The 23,445-nt window shown below is 47.7% G+C and overlaps 1 non-coding gene across 1 annotated transcript; it reads right to left on the reverse strand.

Annotated features, from left to right (window-relative positions):
* Nucleotides 1–19,976: 19,976 nt before the first annotated feature.
* Nucleotides 19,977–20,048, reverse strand: TRNAH-GUG (transfer RNA histidin (anticodon GUG)). Its single transcript has one exon. It is a non-coding gene; the product is annotated as a tRNA-His (tRNA).
* Between the last annotated feature and the right edge of the window lie 3,397 nt (nucleotides 20,049–23,445).

Below are 23,445 nucleotides of genomic sequence, written 5' to 3' on the forward strand. Positions count from 1 at the left end.
TGTTGAAGACGACATGAGCATTGTCTGCTAGTGTCTGCGTTAGCATCAGAAGCTCCTCCTTGCAAAACTTCTCCTTGCGTTGCCGCTCAGACGATTTTTTAATGGCCTTGGGCATCTTCACGGTGTCCTTGGTGTATTTCCCAACGTGGTTCCTGGTAAGGTGTCCTGGATAAGGGGGATGGCAATGGATTGTGTTTTTAAAGATGGCCGCCGTGCTCTTTCCCGTTCCGGTGCGATGACGCTATTTCCGTTTCCGCAATATAGCGGTCACCGCTATTTGCGGAAGCCGCTATTTGCATGTGGCGGCAGGGCGGAAGTGCTAACAGCGCTTTCGAGGATGCCGTTAAGGGACTTTTTTGGGACTTTTGCGGCATGGCGGTAGGCTCATTACCGGCATGGCGGTAGGCTCGTGCCCGCGATCTCGTAATGGCATGCAATTTGCGGCCTCTTGCGAGGGCGGACACGCTATTTACGCCATGCCGGTAATTGCCGGTTTTTACCGCATACCGTGTAATGAGGCCCTATGTCTAGTCTCAGAGATATGCGACTTCTTAGAGATGTTGAGGGCTGCCCTAATGGCATTATTTTGAGTTACTTGTAGTTTGTGAATATTTTTGCAGCTAGTGCCTAAGTAGAGTGCATTACAATAATCTACTTTGGACAAGACTAACGTTCTAGCAAGAGTAATGCAGTTGGGAGTGGAGATAAACGGCCTACATGCGGTAATAGGTTTACATGTGTAGGCGGCTGAAGACGCTACTGCATTGGTTTGTTTGGTGAAGGATAATGTGGCATCGAGGTAGATACCAAGGGTTTTAGTATTATTAGAGACAGGGATGGGGTTACCATCAATAGTGAATGATTTGAAAGCAGTATTTAGTTTTTTTAGTTTAGCGTGAGTACCAAGGATAATCAACTCAGTTTTTTCGTCATTGAGACAAAGTCCACGGTGTGCCATCCACCCTTGTATTACTGCATATATTTCATTGAGGGTTTTGCTATCAGTTTCATAGTCGTCAGAGATAGGAATGAGTATCTGGGTGTCATCTGCATAATTAGTATACGTGACACCCAGATAGTCAAGGATATCGAAAAGGGGCTTCGTAAATACATTATAGAGCGTTGGGGACACGCAAGAGCCTTGCGGGACACAACAAGGGACTGGTGAGGGTTCAGCCGAGTCAGTAGGAGAAAAGACCCTCATGGTTCTGTTAGTCAAGAAGGAGCTGATCCAGGAAGTGGCTGCGTCGGAAAAGTGAGCTGCAGATTTCAGGTGGTGGCAAAGCGTTTGGTGGTTGACCAAGTCAAAAGCTGCTGACAGATCAAGCAATAAGCAGTGCTAGTTTGCCATTGTCTTTTAAAATGTGAATCTGAGTAGTGAGATCTATTAGGGCAGTTTCCGTGCCATGTCTAGGTCGGAAGACGGTTTGCCTTAGTCCCAGAAGATTGTTTGTTTCCAGATAAGCCTGTATTTGCAGGTAGGCTGCTCTATCTAGTATCTTTAGTAAGAAGGGCACAGTTGTTATTGGCCTATAGTTAGACGGGTTGGCTGGGTCAAGAGTGGGTTTTTTGATTAGTGGGATGGCCCAGGCGTCTTTTAAGTTATCAGGCACTACTCCTTTTGAAGGAAGCGTTGATAAGGTTAGTAATGAATGGTGCCAGTTCATGAGCTGCTGCTTTGATAATCGGAGCAGGACAAGCGTCGTCTTGGCAATTCGATGGTTTAAGTTTCCTAATGATGTTTTCTACTTCCCAAATTCAGAGGGGTGAGAAACTAAATGGTTTACAGGTTGGCTCAAAGGTAGGTGACTTGTTAGGAAGTTGTTTGTGATCAGGTCAGCGAGTAACAGGTCTTTTTCCGCATCGATTTTAGATTGTAAATGGGCTATTTTATCTAGAAGTGCCTTCTGGATGTTGCTGCACCATAGTGCATCTGATCTGTGACACATTTATCAATAGGGGCAATCGGGGATTCTAATTCTTTTAGAATCTTAAAACGTTCTTTTGTTAGATTCCGCTTGTTCAATCCTTTTGTTATAGGTGTCTTTTTTGGCAAGTATAATAGCTTGTTTATAACTAGAAGTTGCTATAATGAGTTCATTTTTATTATTTACTGAAGGGCACTTTTTCCAATGTGCTTCTGCCATTCTCTTAGTTTTACGTAGCTCTCTAAAATGCGACGTGAACCATGTATTCAGGTGACGTTGTGGTTTAGGTTTCTGCAATGTTAGCGGGGCAATGGTATTCAAGGCTTTCAGTAATGCCTGATTGTAAATGTCTACTAAGACTGTGGGGTCGGAGGTGGCCATGTTGTCAAGAAGGGGAAGTAATAGCGGTAGGAGTTTATCTGGTGTAATGTCTTTCTTATTTCTAGTGCGGGTGGCTGGAGCGATGATAGGAGCAGGGTGTTGTGTGTTGGCTTTGATGGAGAAGGTCATTTTATGATGATCCGACCAAATACATGGATCATTGGATAGAAGATCGATCAAGCAGTTAAGGTTGGTGAGCCAGTCCAATGTTCTTCCTTTGATATGTGTGGGCTCATGAATAATATGGGTATGACCCAAGTCTGATAGGGCGTTAGCTAGATCACAGGCATTATTATTTGTGGGGTCATTAAAACCAAGGTTGAAGTCCCCTAGTAGGATAGTTTGTGAATTAGGTTTAGTGTCGGTGGATACAAGGGATACAATATCCTCTATGAATGTGGAAATGGGTCCTGGTGGTCGGTAGATAAGGTGCACTGTTGCTGTGTGGTTAGGTGATAGTGGCAGTTTGATGGACAGGGATTTGGCAGAGAGAATTTGAGCGTCCTGAATGACTCTAATGTCGTAGGTGTTTCTGAAGATGAGGGCAAGTCCGCCTCCCTTCACTTGGTTGGTGTTTCTATCGCATTTTATGATAGCATAGTCATTTGGTATATCAAGGGCCAGAGATGGTCCAGAGGCTGCATTAAGCCAGGTTTCCGTAACTGCGAGGAGATCAAGCTTTTCATGAGTTATGGAGTCAGCGATGTCCAGTGCGTGTGCGGATAGGGACCTAGCATTCACCAAGGCTGCTTTGATGAATGTGTCTTTTGCAGGAGTTATTTGCAATGGTAGAGATTGGCCATGTATGGTGATGGGGGCTAGCTTGCTGTCTAAATCAGTGGCCAGATTAGCTAGAGTATTGTTCCTGCGCCGAAGTTTGTTGATCATGTGGGCATGTGGTTGGGGGTTTTTGAATTGCAATCGTGCTCCAAGTCTGGAGTTTCTAATTGAGATGCTTGGGTGGTAAGAGCATGGCATGCTTGGGGCATTGTTGTTAGTGATGTTGTTACAGGATAGGGATGAGCTATTATAAAGCTTCAGGTATGGACGTTGTTTTGGTGGGGTGGTTCTAGAATTGAGTCTGAGGTTTCTATTAGTAATAGTGCAAGGTTCATTGGGAGTTGGTCTGGTAGCAAAGTGGCGTATCCAGAGTGCTGGATCGTCCAAATAAGTGTTGGCAGTGTCCATAGTAGTAGTCCACAAGGTGTGGGTTATAGCTAGCTTAGGTGTGCTAGTGTGTGTGTGTTGGTTAGTATGTAGGTAGGGCTGGCCTGTCCAACGTCTAGTGTAAATGTACATTAGGTGGAGGAGTGTAGTTAGGCACCAATACATAGTGGAAGTAAGCTAAGCCAGTGGGCAGGGATGGAGGACTCAGAGTGTGTAGTGAGTACTATGTCTGAATGCAATGGATAGCATCAGGTGCTGGCATAAGGCTAGTGGCACAGGCAGCACATGAGTTCAATTAAGAGCACGTAGTACAGGTTAAGGCATCAGGTGATAACATCAGGTGATGGCATAAGGCTAGTGGCACAGGCAGTACAGGAGTTCAATTAAGAGCACGTAGTACAGGTTAAGGCATTAGGTGATAACATCAGGTGATGGCATAAGGCTAGTGGCACAGGCAGTACACACGTTCAATTGAGAGCACATAGTTCAGGTTAGGCAGACTGGCAGGTGTGATGGCTAACCTTAAATCATTTAAATACAATAGGTGACACGAACGTGACCGTATGTAATATGTAACATCAGGTGACAACATTTGGCTACCAATACATAGAACGCCACATGAGTTATGTCAGATGTAAGTTGGCAGAGAGTGAGAGTGCGGCTAAGCATACAGGCAGCGAACATATAGGCAATGATGGCCAAGTATTGCAGTAATTAAGCATAGCACATGGAGACGGTTCAGGCAGTTACTTGCGCTTAGTGGATTAATCTACAGAATGTAGTCGAGTAGATGAAGTGGAGCATGGGTGCCGTGAGTGCTGGGCAAGCAGGGGAGTCGCAAGAACAAACAAAGTCACATGCTTCTATGTCGCCAATGTAATCAACAGTTATGTGCACAGCCAGCCAGCAAGAGCAGTGAGAGTGCATATGTAATGGAGACAGTAGTGAGGACAGGGTCTGGCGAGATACATATAATTGTTGCGCATAAGTAATTACGAGCTATCAGTCATCGCTATCATCGGGACGGCGGCAGAGCTGATGCGGGAGGCTGGCCAGAGTTTGGCGTTCAGGCGGTGAGCAGTATCAGGGTGCAGACGTGCAGAGCAATTGGGTGTTGGTAGATGCGCATAGATTGGAGCGAGGGGGAGCGGGCAATTACAGTAGGGTGGATCATCAAGCACAGATACAACGTGCAGTGAGGCGCGGGTGCACAATAATCGAAATATGAAATTTACGGCGACATAGTCTTATCAAAAGTCATTTGTAGTTCGTTTACTCACGGGCCCCCTGAGGGAGGCTGAGTTCACTGTTGTAATGGGCCAGGAATCCGGCAGGGGGTCTGTGCAAACGGCGAGGAAGGCTCAGGACAGGCGAAGACAGGAATTGGCCTTATTGTCCTGGGCTTTGATGGGAGTGGGCCAGCTTCGCCTACCGGCTGGCGATATACTATAGAAGAGGGCTCAATGGCCAATCAGAGCTGAGAACAGTCAGCTATGCCCAGTTAGGCACTGGGGCTCGTCGAGGTATGACGGGCGGCCAGCAGTTAACCAAGTGCAGTGTGGAGTATTAGGTAATGTCACACAGTACGGAAGGCCGATGCCGGGCTTTGCCCCTGCAAGGGTTGCAGGGAACTCCTTAGTATGGCACATACCAAGGCCCTAAAGGAGAGGGTGTGGCAAAAAGAATTTCTGGAAATCCTGGATTTGGTTGGAATGGAACCTGAGGGTGAAGGGTTAAGTGAGTTAACTGAAATAGAGAGTGATAAGAAGGATAGGGAGAGACCAAAGGTTGGGGGCACTATGCACAATTGGCTGAGAGCCTTTATGATGTATACATCCATCATGATTGAGCGATTCCCGCAGGATGCAGCGCCAATTATTTCATATGAGCAGTACATTCAGAACCTGAATTTGAAATATGGCAGCGACGCCTGGCTAAATTATGACAGGGGCTTCAGGCTTAAGATGCAGGTCTGGCCCGCAATGTCTTGGAATGAGGTTGATATTGACGGTTACATAGACAAGATGGTACCCCCCAGAAGGTTGGGGGAAAAGGTTCAAGGGGAAAAGCTTATACAACACTGGAGGGACAATAAGTCTCAAGGAGGGGGGAGTAAACCAGATATTGGAATATCTATCACAAGAAAAACAAACTCCCTGCCTCTTGCAGTCAGGTAGAGTATAGTAGAGCAGATCACTAGACTTCTAGGGGATGGGTCACGTGTCTACACTCTTAACATCAGGTATTTGTGTGTATGGAGAATTCAACCAAGTCACACTATCATTAATCAAAAACTATAGCAAATTTAATACACATTCATAAAAAACAGCTATAATAAAACATCATAAGAAACATAACAAATCTGATAAAGTGACAATGTGCAAGTGCAACCTTATACTGGTAGAAAGCCTCCAAAGGGTCTACCTGTATGAGATGTAAGGTGCAAGTAATTTACAGTGCAAAGATACACAGGACCGTACCTATTTAACAACACACTCAAGGTGCAAAATACTTGGATACAGCAATGTTGTCAATTTAAAACTATGGTCTAATAACCATAATTGAAAACCACAATTCAAGAAAACAAGCGGAAAACCAAAAATGTAGAGTACTAAACAATTCTGGTTACTCTATGGTTGGTACTTATGTCTTGTACTGATCTAATAAGCAACCTATGAGAGTATTTATCTCGTTCACAACATTTGGTATTAATGTTGACAAAAACCCTACATGTTTCGTTCCTCTGAAAGATAATTATGTTATGGGAACTTCTTCAGGGGTAAAGTGTTTCCAAAATGTCTAAACCCAAAAGGGGTTGTTACTTAGTATGTGGTTCCAAGGTAGTTCAGTAGTCAATAACTGAATGTCAGATGTTTAAAGGGCGGGTAGACAAGGAAGGTATATTTCCCCAGTAAAACAATTGTAGAATAATTTTGTTCACAATTCACTTCTCTGTTTAGTAGAGTAAGGACGTCTAGACCAGACCTGTACGAAAAAACACAAGAAAGGCACCTAATTAATGAGCGTCACCTATCTAGTTTACCACAGTAAAAATACGTTTTGGTATAGTGTGGGCGCTTACCGTATTACTGAATAGTAACAGCGTCCGGAGGTGGCTGGGCGGAAATGCTACAAGGCAGTCACCATAAACCCTGTGGATATAAAGACGGGGGCATATTGATAGGCTGTCATCTATAGATGCGGAAAGTTGGCAGGCGGTAAGCGTGCCTATCAAACAGATGGTATGACACAACCACTCAATGTAGATAAATCAATGTAACTCACTGTGTAGCTGTACAACGTTGTCTGTACATGCACCTTAATGCAGAGTGTTGATGTTGGAGACACCTGTAGGAGGTAGAGGTATATATATATATATATATATGTATAAGTATAAATATAAACAAATAGAACAAGGAGCAGAACACGTGGGTGAGTAAAGATGAGAGAACACCTCACTGTGTCCCAAAGCGCTGCTTGATCAATTTTAGGAGCGTCTTGGTGATGTAAAATAGCTAGCGCGAGTGGTAAAAGCGCCACGAGTGACTGTATCATGCAATAAAAGATAGAGGGTAGATACAGTATCAGTGACTAATGTCGCAGTCTAACATACGTAAGTGCAGTAGAGCTAGCTCTTGGTCGAAGTTTGCAGGACGTAAGTGAAGACAAGGTAAAATGGAGCTGGCAGTGACCAGAAAGCACTGTGTTTGGTTAAGGTGGTGCGGAGGCAAGTGACATGACAAGGAAATATGTGTGTCTATAAATAATCACTGACACAGCAACACAGAGGCGTCATATCGGATTGCATACTCAGTAGGCTTTGGTAAGAACATCAACGCAGATGGGATTGCAGAATCACTAGGGTAATGGAAGTAAGGTATAAAAATAAATACTGAATCTACAAGCTCTGGAAAGACGCGCCGAGTACTGGAGAATCATGCAGGACCGCTCGGAATGACCTGTTCGGCGCTTGAGGGAGGAGCACCATAAATGGAACGAGAGGGTCACGGTACGATTGTGTGAACGCACCGTCAGCGGTCACGTGTCAGATGTCATGTATGTAAATATAGACTAAAGGAGTAACGCGTCCTCAGTGGATGTGCGTCTACCATGATGGAGCGGTGTGGGAACTGGCGGTAGAGGTGAGAAGGAATGAAACCTGAGTTGCAGCGGGAATGTGACGATCAGTCGAATCAACATGAAGTACATAATCATATATATATTACAAATAGGGACCCTATGAGTAAGTTCGTATCTAGGTAAAAGATCACAAATATACTAGTTCCAATCTTAAAAATAATATTGGATATAGATGTAACGGATGACTATAGTGCTTACAATGGGTCGGCCAGGTAAATAGAAAACAACCAAATGCCAGGGTACAACACATCGTGTTCTATATAATACATGAGTGGCCTGAGGACTAGAGTAGAGTAATACTACTCATGAATGAGTCAAGAACACACTCCAATCAATATTTACATTTAGACCCGACACATGACTTTTCGTGAGGAAAATCATTTTTTGTTCTTGTACACTGAGTTTATGCTAACAGTTGTTTACATTGTCTGAGTCTACAATTCTCATTATGACAGTCCATCTCAAATCTTCTGGTTTGTGGCCAACACTATTAAAGTGGCCTACTAGGGATGCATTTAGTGTGTTGGTTCTAATACAGCTTTTATGTTCGCCGATTCTAACCTTTATTTTTCTTTCCATTTTGCCGAACTACAATCTGTCGCAGGGGCACCAAATTGCCTATACAACCATACTGGTATTACAGTTGCTAAAGGATCTCTCTTCCCACAATTTCGGTAAGCCTAAATCTACTTACTCCTCTTCAGGGCACACTTGGGTTGCGGAAGTGGATAATCACCTTCTTCTAGGATGTGCCAGTTATTTTTGATTATTTTGGAGATTTCATTAGTCAATGGGTTAAATGTACTCACAAAGACAAGGCTGTCGTCTAAGACATTTTTTTGTCTGTACTCCAACAGCGACTCTCTGTTGTTATTGGTAGCCCTTTCTCTGGAGGACTTCAAAACTTTCTTAGGATAGCCTATTTTAATTAGATTGTCTTGCAGTTGGTGAGCTTCATGTACAAAATATTCCTTATTACTGCAATTCCTCTTCAATCTCAGGAATTGTCCAAACGGTAGATTATGTCTGGTATGTTTGGGGTGGAAGCTAGAAAATAACAGTAAGGAGTTTTTGTCAGTTTCCTTATGGTAAGGTTTAACTTCCAATATTGCTTCAGTTTTGTTTATATAGATGGTCAAATCTAGAAAGTTGATTTTATCGTAGCTTCTAGTATTAGTAAATTTAAGGAATGGATTTTGTACATTCAGCCATGCAATAACCAAGTCATAGGTAACATCATCTCCGGACCACACCATGAGGATATCATCGATATACCTCTTTCATAGTTTGATGTATTGTAAATAAGGGTTCATCTGGTTCAAGGGGAAAAGCACCAGTACTGGAAGGGCACATGGTCTTACTCACAGCTGGGTAGGCGGTCCTTTCGAGGGCACTCCTCCTGGAACTGCTGTTCCAGCTAGCATGGGGAGCAGGCAGACTGCTGGAAATTTGCAGAAGGGAACTGTCCCTTCGGCAAAGCTTGTAGATTCAAGCACTCAAAGGGCAAAAGCGCAGGGGAACGCAGCTCCTCGTCAGGTGAAGGGAAACAGCGAAGCAGTGCCAAGCCTAAGGATAAAGCAAAGCGTGATTAAAAGACATTTACCCACACCAGTTCAATTGCAGGCACTGATTCCTTTTCTAAATGTGTACCACAACAGTCTGATTCAAAAATTCTCTGGGAAGGTTTTAGGTGGGGGTTCAGGATCCCTTTCACTGGGGCTAAGGTTGGCAGGGAGGCTAAAAATTTGAAGTCGGCATTGGGGATGCCGGAGGTGTTGGCACAAAAAGTGGGAAAGGAAATTAAACTAGGGAGGGTTGCGGGTCCTTTCACCTCTCCTCCCCTGGAGAATTCTGTGGTACCACCCTTGGGGCTGGTTCCAAAGAAGGAGGTGAGGCAGTATCGGGTAATCCAGCACCTTTCCTTCCCTGAGGGGGAATCTGTGAACGATGGCATATCTGAAGAGCTGTGCAGTGTTCACTATGCTTCATTTGAGGATGCAGTAGAGATGGTGAAGTCCACAGAGAGAGGCGCTCTTATGGGGAAGGCTGACATAGAGACATAGAGTTCGCCTTCAGGTTATTGCCAATCCACGAGGAGAGTTAACATTTGCTGGGCTTCAAGGTACAAGATGATTAATTCTTCAACAAATGTTTGCCAATCCCAAGAGGGATCCGGGGGGAGGGGGTCCTCCATTACCTTGATGATTTCTTGCTTAATGGGAAAGAGGGAACAGCCGTTCGCTCATGAGCTCATTTCAGGGATTGATGGAGAAATGGGGGTCCTGCTAGCCAGGCGGAAGACAGTGGGCCCGGTCACGATACTGACATTTCTGGGGATCGAGATTGATTCTGTCTCAGGGGAGTGCAGGCTGCATAGTGAGAAAGTGCTGAAATTAAAGGAAACAATTGAGATTTTGAGGGGTAGGGACAAGGCCACCCTGAGGGAGCTTCAATCATTGGCGGGTAATCTCAATTTTGCGGGTAAGATCAACCCAGCTGGTAAGGTGTTCGCTAGGAGCATTGAGCTTAAAACGGTGGGTTTACAGCATGCATCACAGCATGTCTGACTAGGGTCGGAGGTTAAAGAGGATCTCAGAATGTGGATGGTTTCTTGGATGACTTTAATGGGGTGTTGCTATGGAGAGAGGAGTTGGCCAGTGGCAAAGGGCTCAAACTGTTCACTGATTCCTCATGCTCACATAGATTCAGGGCCATTTTGGGGGTGTGTGGTGTGGCCAGGCTTGCCCTGCAGCATGGCATTGTGAGGGGATTACTAGGGACATCACTATGCTAGAGGTGCTCCCCATTGTGGTTGCATTTAAGATGTCGGGCGGGCAGTTAAGGAACAAAAAGGTGTTGCTCTGGTCAGACAACTTGGCAGTGGTTCAGATCATCAATCAGGGGATGTCCAGCAACTCCAGGGTTCTGAAACAGATTAGAGAACTCACAAAAAGCCTGCTGACATTGAACACCGAGGTGAAAGCGTGACATATTCCAGGGGTGAAAACCGTGGCAGCTGACTCTCTCTCTCGTTTACAGTGGGAGAAATTCCAGGGGATTCCCGGACGATGACCCCATTTAAGGCACAGTGGTGGGGCATGATTGGGGGGATCTGAGTTCCGTAATCCATGCAGCTCTAGCACCTGGCACAGGAAGAAGATACAAAGTGTGCTGGGAGCGGTTCTTGGCCTTCCAGAACGAGGTGTTGACAGAAAGGCAGGGAGATTTGCCAGTATGGGACTTCGTGGGATGGTGTTGGCAGTCTGGGAGAACTAGATCTTGGATGGCCTATCACCTGGTGGCAATAGCACACTATTACAAATTGGGGGGCAAAACAGATCCCACGAAGGAGCATTACATTGTGATGGCAATGAGAGGTTGGGCCAAACAGGCTGAGAGGAAGCCAGATGCAAGGCGGCTTATTGATGTGGAAAAATTGCAGTCTGGTTGGATGCCTGGGGGACGTTTGTCACAATGAGTCGGAGAGGGTGTTGTTCACGGCGGCCTTCACGTTAGCTTACTTTGGGGCACTCAGAATGATTGAACTGGTACCGGAGAATAGGGATGGCAGGGGCTCTGGGTTTTTGAGGAGGGTAGACTTTCACTTAACAGAAGTTTGGTTAAGCATATTTCTGAGAAAATCCAAGACTGATCAGAAGGGGAGGGGGAGGACAGTTACACTCCTCGGCATGCAAGGGAACGGGATGCGTTGCTGCGTATGTCCAGCAGAAGCTGCCTATGGGTGAGGGATCCCCCCTTCTCTTGCTCAGTGATGGGTCAGCCTTGAGCCGTTTTCAGTTCAGGAGGGTCATGGATATGGCATTAGAGAAGATTGGGGTGACGGAAGGGGTGTTCGGGACACATTCCTTTAAGATAGGGGCAGCGACATCAGCTGCGGAGATGGGCCTGGGGTCAGAAGCGATCAAGCAAATAGGGGGATGGAAATCGGAGTGTTTCAAGAGATACATCAGGCCTGAAAAAATTTAACATTAACCACTTCATTCTCATCTCCGTCCTAGTAGCGGCAGCAGAGAGGAGGAGGCAGTCCGTCTGGGTTGTAGGGCATTCCTTTATGTTAAGGGCCAGGGCGAGCTGGACGGCCGAGCAGGAGGAGCTGACAGCTGACGAGTATCGGATATGGTGGCACGGGGTGCCCGGGATGAGATGGGCCCAGCTGCAGCGGCACATTCGCGAATTGCTGGGTAAGCAGCAGAAGCCGGATGTCTTGATCATTCACCTGGGGGCAACGATTTGACAAGCTTGGGGAGGGGGAGCCTCATGAGGGAGGTGATGTTTTCCTTACAGGAGTTGTCAGCACAGCTGGGGGAGACCGAGATTGTGTGGTCAGAAATCATTCCAAGGCAGGATTGGAGGGGCGCTGAGAGTCACTCAGCTGTGGATAAATCGAGAAGGAAATTGAATTGCGCAATGGCAAAATTCTGCAGGGGCAGAGGTTTTCCCCAGGTCAGGCACAGCCTGATCAATCTGAAATCTCCCGAGTATTACTTGAAGGATGGAGTGCACTTGTCGACAGCTGGGATGGATCTGTTTTATTGGAATGTGTGCACAAAGCTCCTTGAACTATGAGAAAGGAAACGGGGGAGCAGCGGTGGGCGGTAACCCACCTTCGGCGTGGCAGTGTTTTGGCGACCAGTGACATGAGACAGTCTCCGAATGAGCCATTGCAAAGCCGGAAGGGTCTTCGCTCTTCTCGGACCAGCGCCTCTTGGGAGCCTAAGCGACAGGAGCGTCTGATTGTAGCAATGAGGGCTCAGCTTCCCCCAAAGAAACGGCACTCTCTCAGCCCAGGAACACCTGCAGGGGCCGGCTGAGCTCAGACACGAAGGGTTGGAGGAGTTGTGCCTACTGTGGACTTTGCTGGGTAAAGGGGGAGCAGGTTAAGACACGGAGCAGTCACTGCACCTTCGGAACTATTTTCACATTTGTTTGCTGTGTTTTTTATTATGTGTGAAAATTAATCTGCTGCCTTTTTATGCCAAAAGAAGACATGTCACATTCTGCACCTTACTTGTGGGAAAAGAAAGGGGCCAAGAGGAATGAGCAAGAGTGATGTATGTTGGCATAGTAATGGACAAATGCCCAGGTTATGAAGGTGACGACAGAAAGAACAAAAAAGTTGGAGGAGGCACCCTGATAACCAGGGCAGGGTCCTCCTCCTCCCTCCTCCCTGTGTAAGGGGGAGGGATAAGTCCAAGTGTGCCAAAGTGTTTGGAAGGGCAACAAAAGAAAGGGGCGGGCCAAGCCCCATATAAGATGTGGGCTCCTGCTGCAAGGAACGTACACTCCGCAGCAGAAGGATGCCCGCCACTGCAGAGAAGGATTTTCGTTTTCCACCCACCCATCCTGCATAAGGGACAGCTACGGCGAGGCCTGGCCATTGGCGTCGCAGGACGGCGAGCTGGTGTTTTGATGACCAGTGACAAGAGACAGACTCTGAATGAGCCATTGCAAAGCCGGAAGGGTCTTCGCTCTTCTCGGACCAGCGCCTCTTGGGAGCCTAAGCGGCAGGGGCTTCTGGTGGTAGCAATGAGGGCTCAGCTTCCCCTGACGAAACTTTGCTCTCTCAGCCCAGGAACTCCTGTAGGGGCAAGGGGGGCTCAGACACAAAGGGTTGGGGGAGTTGTGCCAACTGTGGACTTTGTTGGGAAAAGGAGGAAGCAGGTGTTGGACACGGAGCAGTCGCCGTACCTTCGGAACTATTTTCACAATTGTTTACTGGTTTTTTTATTACGTGTGAAAATAAATCTGCTGCCTTTTTATGCCAAAAGAAGACATGTCTCATTCTGCACCTTACTTGTGGGAAAAGAAAGGGGCCAAGAGGAATGAGCAAGGGTGATGTATGTTGGCATAGTAATGGACAAATGACCAGGTTATGGAAGCAGGCACCCACATGCACGGACGCATACATACATACACAAACAGACACACACTGTGGCTAGTGTCTTCTCTCGGCATAGTCACAAACACACTCCAATTTCACTTTACTGTATCATTGGGCTTGGTTGGCACCCGACTAAAGGGGTGGGTCTAGAGGCTGTTAAAAGATTAATTTACTTGCCAATAATGCTAGGACACACAGGAGCTGGGCATCGAGATGATGGATGAACATCTACCAAAGCTAAACAGGAATTTCAGGCATGGGCTAGATCAGGATGCAAACTTTGGAAAACCATGTGCTCGTGCTCTTCTCAATTAGAGCTGCATATGTTACCACATATTATGACAAGTCAATACCAAAGATATCTAGTGTCGTTTCTTGGGAGGCCGGAGTGACCCACCCCAGGCCTATAACAACTGGGGACGAGGGCGGGGACCCAGCGTGCCGTCCTGAGCGGGAGCTCTGGCATTCCTTGTCCCTCCTGGCACAGGACCAGGCGGCCCCTGCTTTCACCCACCCCAGCTGCATTGTTGGAGGCAGCGTGTATTATGATAACTCAATATCCAATCCTTAGTGTCAAAATTATATACTTTAACAATGTAAACAGTTTTATTGTATGAGCAAGTCTATTTTGGCCAATGCATTTGCGAATTAGTCTGTCTTCAAGGCTAGACCCTTCGTTCAGTAAACCAAAATTAAATATAAAAAGGGAAAAACACAAAATATGATTGTTAGTTCATTATAAAACACCTCATGATCCAAAAAACAACTGAACATAATGATGCTCTGATACCTTTGTGTAACTCATCCCAAGAATCAACTTTGGAGAAAAAATAAGGAAAACTCAAGGTTATCCACATGAAAATCACCTATAAATTCGCAACTAATCTCCTTGTGTGTCACCTGTGTTTCACATGCTCTGGCATGAAGCCAATATGTAACTGTCTCCCTGCAAGAAATAAAATTGAAAGGAAACTACTTACCATCTTGTTTCCAAAGACACTGATCTCTTTTGTGCGTTTACGGAAGAATGCAAAAGCAGAGGAGAAAGGTACTAGCATGCACGCCGCCTTCTGCCCTCACCATTTGCAAATGACAAATATTTGGGGGGACCTATCTGTTGTGTGGCCCAGAGTGGTATGGGCAGCCACTCACACATGCACACACACACAGGCATGCACAGAGGAGCCAGACGCGATGTTGCCGGTTGCATCACCCGGCGCAACTGCCGCACGGACTTCCTTTATTACCTTGCGCATGCGCGGGCCCAAGCGAGGCTCGCGCATGCCCAGTGCACACTTGGGACGTCACATCCCTTTTTATCTTTAACAACAAACAACAACATGAAGTTAACTTAGTAAAACATTAACTGGAGCGACCTGACAGCAGGTCTCTTCCCATCACTTACTGACAGCCACCGGTATCCTGAGCTCAGTCCCCTGAGTCCAAAACATAGTCCTTGAGACAGACAGGCGGTCTCTTGGACACTCTTGAGGGATACCTCGACGTGACTGGTGGGGCCTCCGTGCTCGCTTCCGTCGCTGGGGCTCCGATGTTCATGGGTTCCTCACCCAGCTCTTCAGGGCCCTCTTCCTGGGCGGGCACGGCTTGTGCACTGGACATTCCGGTTGATGTGTCCACCTTCTTGAAGAAAGACACGTTACGTGTGACCGTACCACGCTCACAGGCGGCCGTCACCATGGTCCCCTTTACATGGGTGACCTTCCAAGGGTGTGGTTCAAACGGTAGAGCTAGCTTTCCTTCGGGGTGACGGTTCTTGACTAGCACTGAATCTCCGACACGGATCTCCTTGCCCTGCAGGCCTCGTCTGTCACTTTCCTTCCGGTTGTGTATGGCCCGCTCTTGTCATACTTTTTCATTGTCTATGATGCCCGGACTCCTTCCCTCCATTTCAAGTATCATTCCTCAGGGGCAGCGCCCAAACAGTGCCTCCGCCAGGGCGACACCTGTGGACTGATGAGGTGTGGTCCGATATTCCCGCAAGAACTCCACTAGCTTCTTCTGCAGGTCGTCACCTCCGTTGGCCGAGATCCTCAGCACTTTATTCAGCGTGCGCGTCATTCTTTCTGCTTCTCCGTTAGCGCGAGGCCACAGGGGCGACACTCTGCGGTGCTGTATTCCCCTATCAGGGAGGTATTGCGCAAATTGGTTTCTGGTAAACGGGGGCCCGTTGTCGGAGCAGAGCATCTCTGGAAAGCCGTGTGCTGCAAACATTCTGTCGAATGCCCTTGTGGTGAACTCTGTTGCCGTCGATTCTACCACCTCCACCTCCGGGTATCTCGACCATTGGTCAATGGCTAGCAGGAAATACATGCCCCGACCCGTCGAACCAAAGTCTTCATGGATTGTCCCCCACGGCTTCTCACTCCGCTCCATCGAGCTTATAGGGGGAGCCCTTTCTCCTGTGGTCGCCGCCTGGCAAGCCAAACACCTCTTCACGAAGCCCTCGAACTTTTCTTCTAGATCCGGAAACCACACCTTTGGTCGTAGCCTCGCTTTCGCTTTGATCACCCCTTGATGTCCGATGTGGGCCAGTTCAAGCACCCGCCTCCTTAGTGTCTGCGGGATTACAATTTGCCTCCCTCTCAGTAGCAGACCATCATCTGAGATTGAGAGCTCCTCCTTTACCCGCCAGAGTGCCTGAAGATCTCTTTGGGCCTCCTGCTGGCGCCGGGAGTTGTTGCGCAGCATCTCCCTCCATTCTCCACTTCTAATGTCCTCCTTAGTGATGTCAAAAACTTCATCCTTGGATGACTCTGAGGCAATGGTTGATCTCGACAACGCTACAGGGAGCGCCCCATCCCCCACATGACAGAGTAGTCCCTGGCAGTCTGACACCTCTCCGCCTCTGTTGGTACCTCCAGCATTGGGGTGACGTGATAGGTAGTCCGCCGGATTGTTGGTGCCTGGCCTATATATTAGTCGCACCCCATACTCCATCAGGGCCAGCATCCACCTCTCTATTCTTGGTGGCGGCTTCGAAGATAGACCCGCCAGTATTGGTAGAAGGGGCTTGTGGTCTGTTACCACTATCACAGGCTTTCCCAAAATATATAGGCGGAAATGGTGGCAGCCCCACAAAATGGCGAGCGCCTCCCTCTCAATTTGCGAGTATCGCATTTCAGTGTCAGAGAGGGCCTTGCTGGCGTACGCAACTGGTCTCATGTCTCCTCTTCCATTCGGCTGCAAAAGCACTGCCCCCACTCCCACCGGACTGGCATCAACGACAATCTCTGACTCTACGGCGGGGTTAAAGTAGGCCATAGTGTCCCCATCCGACAGGGCATTTTTGAGGGCCTGAAACGCCTCCTGCTCCTTGCCTTCCCACTTCCACACTGGATCGCTTCTGGTCAATGCTCTGAGGGGTTATGATAAGGAGGCGAGGCCCTTGATAAAACGTCTGCAATAGTTCACCATCCCCAGGAAGCTTCTTACCTCCGTGGGGGAAGTTGGCACCGCTGCCTCTCGAATGTCCCTGATCTTCTCCGGGTCCGGTGACACTCCCGCTGTGTGAAATATGAACCCAAAAAACCCAATCCGATCTTTGGGGAACTCACATTTCTGGCGGTGCAAGGTGAGGCCTAGGTTGTGCAAACTCTTGAGTGTGCTCTCGAGCCTTCTCATGTGCTCGGCTTCTGTGTCCGCAAACACCAAGATGTCGTCACTTATGTTCAACACCCCTTTTAGGCCTGCGAGTGCCCCTCTTATAGTGTTCTGAAAAACCTCTGCCGCTGAGGAGATGCCAAAACTCAGACGTTTAAATTGGTAAAGCCCCTCGTGCGTCGTGAAGACGGTGATGAACCTAGAGTCTTGGTGGAGCTCAAGCTGGTGATAGCCCGCTCGTAGGTCTAATTTCGAAAATACTTTCGCTCCCTGTAGTTCGCCTATAATATCGTCCAGCGTTGGCGTGAGGTGCCGCTCCCTCTTTATTGCGGCATTGGGGAGACGCATGTCCACACAAATTCTCACAGCCCCTGGCTGCTTCGGCTTTGGCGCCACTACTATGGGGGATACCCAGGGTGTCGGCCCTTTCACCCTTTCAATTATGTCATTGTTGACCAGCGAGCGAAGCTCCTCTTCCACCTTTTCTCTCAGGTGGAACGGAATCCGCCTGTGCTTCAGGGCGGTTGGCCTGATCGTATTATCAATGTGCAGCCGCACCGGTGGTGCTTTTAACTTTCCGACCCCCTCAAAAATGCCTGTAAATTTGTTCAACAGCACCTCGATGTCCATTTGATACACTGCCATCGTGAAATGGACCAAATTCAGGGCCTCGGACGCTCCGCAGCTGAGTAACGAGTGGCGGCTCACGTCCGTGACGAAGAAACGTACCTTTATGGTCTTACCTTCCTTGGACACGGGCGCTATAAACACACCATCAGTTGGAAGGGGGGTATCCCCTCCAAACGTAAAGATCTTGGCAGTTGATGTGCTTAGAGCCAGAGGTCCCGGAATCCGCCGATAGTGGTCTGCGGCCAGCACACAGACAGATGCACCTGTGTCGATGAGCACTTGCGTCGGCACCCCCTGGATGTCCACTACGCATTTAGGCTGTCTCTTGTTCTTGGCACCTGAAGCAATGTTCGAGATGAAGAATACTTCTTCTTCTTCCTCCTCCTCCTCTTCTGCCATTTGAAGCCTCTGTATCTCCTGCTCCAACGCCGCGATGCTTCGCATTTTCCTTGAGCCACCGCCACGTGCTCTGGCTGGGCCTCTCTGCACTGACACCGGGGCGGGGGTGCGACACATTCGGGCATAATGGCCAGGTCCATTGCATCTGCCACATGACCTATCCTTGGCAGGACATTCCTCTGAGTGGGGCAGATCATAGCCGCACTGCTGGCAAATGCCATCAGACCCCGCAGTCGAGCGACTTTCCTGCTTTCTCTGCCCCCACTTGTCTCTTGACATCGACCGTTTCCCCATGGCGAATGCTTCCTCCAATGCTTCTGGACGCACCGCCGCATCCATTTTCGCACCTCTGGACTCGGCCAGCTCAAATGTTCTGCCACTGTCCAATATCTGCTGCAGGGACCAGCCTGGTTCTCTTAACACTTGTCTCCTCAGTTTGCTGGAGCTGCAACCCTGTAGAACCTAATTACGTATCATGCACTCATCGTTGTCCCATCGACAAGAGGTGGCCATCATTCGAAGCCGGGCACAAAACTGGTCGAACGACTCCTCCTCTCTCTGCTTTTCCCCGCAGAAGAGGAACCTCTCGTAGTCGACATTCGAGAGCGGTATGAAATAGTTCTCCAGCGCCTTCTTCACCTCGGCGTACGTGCCTACCTGCAAGTTGAGGGACTCGTAAATGCGTAAAACCTCTAGGCGTGCCGAGTATAACAAGGTGGCCCTCTTTGCATTGTCATCATTAATCCCCTTTGCTGTAAAGTACATATCCAGTTTTTTGATCCATAGCCGCCATCTTGGGCCCAATTTCGAAGGGGGGCCTGACACATCAAATTCTTGCATGGGCAACAAGGCTCCCTGTTGTGCTCTCGCCGCCACCGCTGCAGTTTCTGCCTCTCCATCACTGTCTGCCATGTTCACAGGTCGCACAGGCACCTCCTGCTGGGCTGGAGGCCGCAAACCTGACTCTGGAGGGTATTGCACGTACCTTCACTTCTCTTACTGCGTGGGGTGGCCCCCTTGTTTCATTTTGCCGCTTTCAGGTCCCCTTCATGTGGTGCCTGTCTTCAATGGGCCATCCTCTGTGTGTGGAGGATAGCCAGAAGTTCCAAAAATTGGTAGAAATGGAGCCAGTGGCGCACAAGCACCTTCTCAGGCCGCTACCACTGTGCTCCTGCTTCTAGAACGTCGCCGGAATGCACCCGCCGGGTCCGTGACTCATCTGCCTTGACGTTGCTGCTACAACGTGCCATGTGTGTTTCACAAGCGCTCGTGCAGCATCCCGCCTCGTCGCCAGTTGTTGTGTGGCCCAGTGTGGTATGGGCAGCCACTCACACATGCACACACACACACAGGCATGCACAGAGGAGGCAGACGCGATGTTGCCGGTTGCATCACCCGGCGGCAACTGCCGCACAGACTTCCTTTATTACCTTGCGCATGCGCGGGCCCAAGCGAGGCTCGCGCATGCCTAGTGCACACTCGGGACGTCACACTATCTACGCTAAATGTAACATGTCTCTGCTGTTAATTAATTGGGAACTCGAAAATAAGCCCCACTGTAACTAGATGATGCTCAAATACGTTTTATGACTCTCCCCACCACACGTAAAAATATGTTAAAACATTTTAATGTGCAGTGATTGTTAAGAAAAATAAGGTTTTCGGTGTAAATACCACGTTTTTTAAGATGAATACGAGTAATACGATGCATTATATTTTTTCATAATTACTTACAATGTTTTCAATGTGAAACTCCAAAACGCAATAAAAGCTTCACCCAATTGCCGTGACATTGCTCTTCACCGCAATGCCGTGACTCGGATTCGAACCGAGGTTGCTGCGGCCACAACGCAGAGTACTAACCACTATACGATCACGGCGAGCTACTTGGGCTGTGAGCGTTTCGTTGTTTGCAGCTTTGAAAACCATCGCATACATTGTGATGTATGACGTTCCATGAGTTGTAATACTTAGCACAATAAGCCAATTGATTCCTAATCTCTTCATCTATTATAATACAACACACTCCAACGAAACATTAACAGCAACAACTTGCAAATTCATACCCTCATCAGAAGACAGTGGTGGGTGAAAACTGGAGTCCAGGTCATCATCGTGAATTCTACTAAATATACCTAAATGGAAAACATTCTCCTGGGTGCTGCAAGGCCCGAAAGCCGATCACATGGAAGACATGGTTGAAAGTTAAACTGTGGGGTTACTGTTATTAATGTGGCTGTACCCCTGATCTCACTGTAATCATTTTCACAGGCTTCTACGGCTTGGTTTAGTTTAGACTGAACTTGTTATAAAATGTTTTCCCAGTTGCAGTGCGAAAGAGAACTGGGGAGATGCTGACTGCGCTGGTGATAGCACGATTTGTAGTCAAAATTATAAAGATAGAAAAGAGACATCAAAGTGGGAGGCGTAAAATGACGGCACCTCCCCGACGAAGCTTCGACACACTTGCACTACTTATTTTTGTTTAAACGGAAAACGAGCTTGTTTCCTCTTTCTTCGGCGTTCGCGGCCACACTTGCTCCACCATTCCACGCATGCAACAAAAAAAAAAAAAACAGAATGGTTGCTTTTTTTTTTACTTTTGATGTCCCTTTCCATGTGTCTTGGAAGTTATGTTCCATATGTGTTCTATTTATTTAGAATCCACTACACATGGGCAATATATGTTGTTGTGTAACACAGAGTCAATGCATGATACGGTCACTATGGGCTGAAGATCTGTCACAGCGTGTGGGAGCCCCATTTCAACTTGATGGTGGGGTGCAAACATTATAATGAATGCACATAAATACAGCCAGGGGCTAATAGCGCTGATTCTCAGAAGACAGCCATCCAGCAGGGAGCTGAAACACCAAACGTCCATTGCAAAGCGATTAATTCTTCTTTGTCAGCAAGGGCCCCGGGCTATGGTAGAGAAACCAGAGTAAAAAGGCTCGGAAGAGGCCAGAGACAGGTGATAGATACGCTGAAGAGCTCCAACAAATGCATTGTTTAATGTGCGTGCTGCTAAAGTGCACATTGAAAGCCCCAAATTAAAGGCCTATATTGCAGTGCCATAAGACTGCTGGTAGCCAAGATGGGGGCAATTGCTGGGGCCTCGGCTGATGCCCAGGGCTTCTATCAACCGAAAAAGTTGAAAGGTCTGGCGCCTTCCCTGCAGTGCCCACACAGTCAACCCACTGGTAGTGTGATCTTTGAGGGTCTGTACCTCAGTGTGGGCCTGGATGAGGCACAGATCCTGAACACTACTGTTGATCTTGGCTGTGCCCCTCTGCTCCACCAGGGCCTCACTGTCCTGCCCTGTCATATGTCTTTGAAGTAATAAGGATATGTGAAAAAATATCAACATGATGTGACATAAGCCAAAAGGACGATGACTAAGGGGGAAGAACAAGGCACGAGGAATAAGGATGATGTGTGGGGAGCGCGGAGGGCGAATGATTATATCCTAAAATATAAAATGTGTCACAAGGGAGGAGAAGGGTGCGAGGAGAAGGAGAGAGGAGTAAGGACAGACTAAAGCAGATGACTGACAAGTGAGGGCAGTTGAGGATCAATTAGTAGTGAGTAAGAGTAATGAGGATGTCCTAAAATGAACAATGCATAACCATTATTTGTTGGGCTGGACCATTCAATATATATATATTTTTTAACATATAATTCTTATCGAAACCTCTATGGACACAGTGCAGGTATAACATATTATGAAAATTAGAAACAAGGTAACATCCAAGGTTCCGTTTTACATAGTAATTCAACTGTTAGGCTTAATACCGCCACGTTATATAGAAGGGAGAAGAAGAAAAGAGAGAGAGAAAGAAGGGGAAGAGTGTAAGAAAAAAAGGGCATACAACAAAATATATTGGCATAATTACAATGAAGGGTTCTATAGGCGATCAAAGCAGTCACTATTTCATGACCATGTAAGGTGCCTCACAACAATAGGCTGGAAAAACATCTGCTTTTTCTCAGCAAAATGTTCCAAGAAAGGTCCCTATATTCATGAACATTTCGACATCCGACCTGCCGCCAGTGCAGACATGTTCTCCATTCCCATCAGGTCCCACACTTTTACGCACCAGTAAGAGATTTATGGGCTCCTTGCCACCTTCCAAAAGTGTGCACGGGTGATTCGGCTGCCTTTTAACAGCTGAGAGATCAGCTCTGCCTTGGGACCTGTCATAGGAAACGAGCCATCTGCAGGGAGGTCCCCCAGCAATAGGGTCAGCGGATCCATCGGGAGTTGGGTACCTGTGATCTCTTTAATTTTAAACCGGATCTCCAACCAATATGACTGTATAACAGGGCAATGCCGTCACATGTGGACCAGGTCTCCCAATTGCCCACATCCATGCCAGGCTCTGTCGGAATACGTAGAATGGATGGCATGCAGGTGCTGCAGGGACAGGTACCAACGAAAGCACAATTTGAGCACCCACTCTTTAACAAGCATACAACGTGAACTTTTATGTGCTCTCGCCCAGATCTTTAACCAGGATTCTCCGGAAAATTCCAGGCCTCATTTATTTTCCTATTTCCACATAAAGGGGAACTTTTCCTCAGGGTCAGCGTTTTCCAAAAGCCTATGACATCTAGCTACTTTATGTGAGCTTTGCCCTTCCAACACTTTGAGTTCGATGTCTGTTGGGGCACAGGACCCAGCCTGCCGAACTACATTATTAGTCGCCTAATGGTGCAATTGGCCCCATCGAAAGCGCTCCGATTCAAGAAGGTTGAACTTCTCCTTAAGCTTGACAAAGGTCAGGGGCTATGTCTCATTATGGAGAGCCTGTAGTCCCAAGAGTTCACCGGACTTCCAGCGCTGAAAGTTTTGGGCCTGCATTCCCGGTGTGAATCCTGGGTTTTGGGTGATTGGGGAAAGCGAGCCCAGCCCCGATTTAAACTCTCTCTGCACCCATGCTTTATCACAATTCTGAAGAGTCACTAATGTGGTAATCAGTATTGTACCATGCCGATGCCGCTTTTCTTTAGGGAGGAATGGAAGATGGTTCAACGGGAAGAGAGAAGCAGCTTATTCTATATCTTTCCATTTAGGAGTCTTCCCAGCCCCTGCCCAACCCGACATAGAGGCGACCTGAGAGACCCGAAAATACCTTGGAATTGATGGAACACCCAGCCCACCCAGCATTTTCCTTCTTGTAAGGCGCTTGCAAGAAATACGTGGTCTTTTGCACTGCCAGATGACCTGCCCAACTGCTTTTTGCAGGTCAAGTAATTCACGTTCTGGGATAAGCG

The sequence above is a fragment of the Ambystoma mexicanum genome, assembly GCF_040938575.1.
Source record: "Ambystoma mexicanum isolate Mex_15411 chromosome 12 unlocalized genomic scaffold, UKY_AmexF1_1 Mex_chr12_unloc.2, whole genome shotgun sequence".
Lineage (NCBI taxonomy): Eukaryota > Metazoa > Chordata > Amphibia > Caudata > Ambystomatidae > Ambystoma > Ambystoma mexicanum.